The following is a 5,089-nucleotide window of genomic DNA, read 5'->3' on the forward strand; positions in this document are numbered from 1 at the left end:
CCACTGACACTTAGAATTTTTTCGAGTTGGTATAAATCAGTAACCACTGACACTTAGAATATTTTCGGGTTGGTATAAATCAGTAACCACCGACACTTAGAATATTTTCGGGTTGGTACAAATCAGTAACCACTGACACTTAGAATATTTTCGAGTTGGTATAAATCAGTAACCACTGACACTTAGAATTTTTTCGAGTTGGTATAAATCAGTAACCACTGACACTTAGAATATTTTCGGGTTGGTATAAATCAGTAACCACCGACACTTAGAATATTTTCGGGTTGGTATAAATCAGTAACCACTGACACTTAGAATTTTTTCGGGTCGGTACAAATCAGTAACCACTGACACTTAGAATATTTTCGGGTTGGTATAAATCAGTAACCACCGACACTTAGAATATTTTCGAGTTGGTATAAATCAGTAACCACTGACACTTAGAATTTTTTCGAGTTGGTATAAATCAGTAACCACTGACACTTAGAATATTTTCGGGTTGGTATAAATCAGTAACCACCGACACTTAGAATATTTTCGAGTTGGTATAAATCAGTAACCACTGACACTTAGAATTTTTTCGAGTTGGTATAAATCAGTAACCACTGACACTTAGAATATTTTCGACTTGGTATAAATCAGTAACCACTGACACTTAGAATATTTTCGGGTTGGTATAAATCAGTAACCACCGACACTTAGAATATTTTCGAGTTGGTATAAATCAGTAACCACTGACACTTAGAATATTTTCGGGTTGGTATAAATCAGTAACCACCGACACTTAGAATATTTTCGGGTTGGTACAAATCAGTAACCACTGACACTTAGAATATTTTCGAGTTGGTATAAATCAGTAACCACTGACACTTAGAATTTTTTCGAGTTGGTATAAATCAGTAACCACTGACACTTAGAATATTTTCGGGTTGGTATAAATCAGTAACCACCGACACTTAGAATATTTTCGGGTTGGTATAAATCAGTAACCACTGACACTTAGAATTTTTTCGGGTCGGTACAAATCAGTAACCACTGACACTTAGAATATTTTCGGGTTGGTATAAATCAGTAACCACCGACACTTAGAATATTTTCGAGTTGGTATAAATCAGTAACCACTGACACTTAGAATTTTTTCGAGTTGGTATAAATCAGTAACCACTGACACTTAGAATATTTTCGGTTGGTATAAATCAGTAACCACCGACACTTAGAATATTTTCGAGTTGGTATAAATCAGTAACCACTGACACTTAGAATTTTTTCGAGTTGGTATAAATCAGTAACCACTGACACTTAGAATATTTTCGGGTTGGTATAAATCAGTAACCACCGACACTTAGAATATTTTCGAGTTGGTATAAATCAGTAACCACCGACACTTAGAATTTTTTCGAGTTGGTATAAATCAGTAACCACTGACACTTAGAATTTTTTCGGGTTGGTATAAATCAGTAACCACCGACACTTAGAATATTTTCGAGTTGGTATAAATCAGTAACCACTGACACTTAGAATTTTTTCGGGTCGGTATAAATCAGTAACCACTGACACTTAGAATTTTTTCGAGTTGGTATAAATCAGTAACCACTGACACTTAGAATATTTTCGGGTTGGTATAAATCAGTAACCACTGACACTTAGAATTTTTTCGACTTGGTATAAATCAGTAACCACTGACACTTAGAATTTTTTCGGGTTGGTATAAATCAGTAACCACTGACACTTAGAATATTTTCGGGTCGGTACAAATCAGTAACCACTGACACTTAGAATATTTTCGGGTTGGTATAAATCAGTAACCACTGACACTTAGAATTTTTTCGAGTTGGTATAAATCAGTAACCACTGACACTTAGAATTTTTTCGGGTTGGTATAAATCAGTAACCACCGACACTTAGAATATTTTCGGGTTGGTATAAATCAGTAACCACCGACACTTAGAATTTTTTCGGCTCAGTAGAAATCAGTAACCAAGCGCATTTTTGAATTGGTTACTGATTTCTCCGTTCGAGTTGCGGCTGCGGTTGGCTTCAAATAGTGGTGGGGGCTTAATTATCGCCGAGGGGAGCATGTCCCGGTGGTGTGGCCGAGGATGGAGTGCCTTTTGAAGGGGGTGTTTCTGAATTTGGACCCTTTTTGAGTTGCATGGCCGGATGGGTGTGGTTTTGAAGGGTGTGTCTGTCTGGAGTGGCACCGGCGTTGGTGTGAGGCTGAGGGTGGGCGTTCGGTTCCTGGTTAGGGATAGGGAAAGGGTGAGACTTAGCTTTAGTGCTCGTGCCCCCGATTTTGGTAATGTTTGACGTCAATTTTCCAAGGAGGCGAATGCAAGGCTTCAGAGGGACTTTGAGTGTTCGGGGGCGGGGTAGCTCAGCCGGATTTGCCCCGGCGGTTCTGCGGACGGTGTTGACTTCGAGGGCGGACCGGCCCCCGTGTTCAGTCCGAATATCGTGCATTGTTAACGGCGGGAAGTGTTCCAAAAGGGAATGGGATTGAATGTGACTGCTGAAGCCGACTTTGAGACCTGTAACGCGGGTAGCTCAGCCGGATTTGACCCGGCGGTTCTGGCGACGGTCTCGCCTTCGAGGGGGGAGCGCCCCGCGTGTTCAGGCCGAATTTTGTGCATTTCCATCGGCGGGAAGAGGTCCAAACGGGAATGGGATTGAATGTGACTGCTGAAGCCGACATTGAGACCTCTAACGCGGGTAGCTCGGCAGGATTTGACCCGGCGGTTCTGCCGAAGGTCTCACCTTCGAGGGGGGAGCGTCCCGCGTGTTCAGGCCGAATATCGTGCATTGTTAACGGCGGGAAGTGTTCCAAAAGGGAATGGGATTGAATGTGACTGCTGAAGCCGACATTGAGACCTCTAACGCGGGTAGCTCGGCCGGATTTGACCCGGCGGTTCTGGCGACGGTCTCGCCTTCGAGGGGGGAGCGTCCCCGCGTGTTCAGGCCGAATTTTGTGCATTTCCATCGGCGGAAGAGGTCCAAACGGGAATGGGATTGAATGTGACTGCTGAAGCCGACATTGAGACCTCTAACGCGGGTAGCTCTGGCCGGATTTGACCCGGCGGTTCTGCCGAAGGTCTCACCTTCGAGGGGGGAGCCTCCCGCGTGTTCAGGCCGAATTTTGTGCATTTCCATCGGCGGGAAGAGGTCCAAACGGGAATGGGATTGAATGTGACTGCTGAAGCCGACATTGAGACCTCTAACGCGGGTAGCTCGGCCGGATTTGACCCGGCGGTTCTGCCGAAGGTCTCACCTTCGAGGGGGGAGCGCCCACCGTGTACAGGCCGATTTTCATGCATTTCCAACCGTGGGAAGGGGTCCGAAAGGGGATGGGGGTGAACGTGACTGCTCAACCCGACTTTGAGACCTGTAACGCGGGTAGCTCAGCCGGATTTGACCCGGCGGTTCTGGCGACGGTCTCGCCTTCGAGGGGGGAGCGTCCCGCGTGTTCAGGCCGAATTTTGTGCATTTCCATCGGCGGGAAGAGGTCCAAACGGGAATGGGATTGAATGTGACTGCTGAAGCCGACATTGAGACCTCTAACGCGGGTAGCTCGGCAGGATTTGACCCGGCGGTTCTGCCGAAGGTCTCACCTTCGAGGGGGGAGCGCCCACCGTGTACAGGCCGATTTTCATGCATTTCCAACCGTGGGAAGGGGGCCGAAAGGGGATGGGGGTGAATGTGACTGCTCAACCCGACTTTGAGGCATCTAACCCGGGTAGCTCAGCCGGGTTTGACCCGGCGGTTCTGCCGACGGCCTCGCCTTCGAGGGGGGAGCGTCCCCCGTGTACAGGCCGATTTTCATGCATTTCGAACCGTGGGGAAGTGCCCAAAAGGGGATGGGAGTGAATGTGACTGCTCAACCCGACTTTGGCGCTTCCGAGCCGGGTAGCTCAGCCGGGTTTGACCCGGCGGTTCTGCCGACGGTCTCGTCTTCGAGGCGGGTGCCTCCCCGTGTACAGGCCGATTTTCATGCATTTCGTACCGTGGGAAGTGGTCCAAAAGGGAATGGGGGTGGACGTGACTGCTCATACCGACATCGAGACTTGTAAGCCGTGTAGCTCGGCCGGGTTTGATCCGGCGGGTCTGCCGACGGTCTCGTCTTCGAGAGGGGGGCCTCCCCCGTGTACAGGCCGATTTTCGTGCATTTCCAACGGTGGGAAGAGGTTCAAAAGGGATGGGGGTGAATGTGACTGCTCAACCCGACTCTGAGGCTTCTAACCCGGGTAGCCCGGCCGGGTTTGACCCGGCGGTTCTGCCGTCGGTCCTCGCCTTCGAGGGCGGAGCCTCCCCCGTGTACAGGCCGATTTTCGTGCATTTCAAACCGTGGGAAGCGGTCCAAAAGGGGATGGGAGTGAATGTGACTGCTCATACCGACCTTGGCGCTTCCGACCCGGGTAGCTCAGCCGGGTTTGACCCGGCGGTTCTGCCGACGGTCTCGTCTTCGAGGCGGGGTGCCTCCCCCGTGTACAGGCCGATTTTCATGCATTTCGTACCGTGGGAAGTGGTCCAAAAGGGAATGGGGGTGAATGTGACTGCTCAACCCGACTCTGAGGCTTCTAACCCGGGTAGCTCGGCCGGGTTTGACCCGGCGGTTCTGCCGTCGGTCTCGCCTTCGAGAGGGGCGCCTCCCCGTGTACAGGCCGATTTTCGTGCATTTCCAACGGTGGGAAGAGGTTCAAAAGGGGATGGGGGTGAATGTGACTGCTCAACCCGACTCTGAGGCTTCTAACCCGGGTAGCCCGGCCGGGTTTGACCCGGCGGTTCTGCCGTCGGTCTCGCCTTCGAGGGCGGAGCCTCCCCCGTGTACAGGCCGATTTTCGTGCATTTCAAACCGTGGGAAGCGGTCCAAAAGGGGATGGGAGTGAATGTGACTGCTCATACCGACCTTGGCGCTTCCGACCCGGGTAGCTCAGCCGGGTTTGACCCGGCGGTTCTGCCGACGGTCTCCGCCTTCGAGGGGGGAGCGTCCCCCGTGTTCAGGCCGAATTTTGTGCATTTCGAACCGTGGGAAGTTGCCCAAAAGTCGATGGGAGTGAATGTGACTGCTCAACCCGACTTTGGCGCTTCCGAGCCG

The sequence above is a fragment of the Chiloscyllium punctatum genome, unplaced genomic scaffold, assembly GCF_047496795.1.
Source record: "Chiloscyllium punctatum isolate Juve2018m unplaced genomic scaffold, sChiPun1.3 scaffold_1299, whole genome shotgun sequence".
Taxonomy (NCBI): domain Eukaryota; kingdom Metazoa; phylum Chordata; class Chondrichthyes; order Orectolobiformes; family Hemiscylliidae; genus Chiloscyllium; species Chiloscyllium punctatum.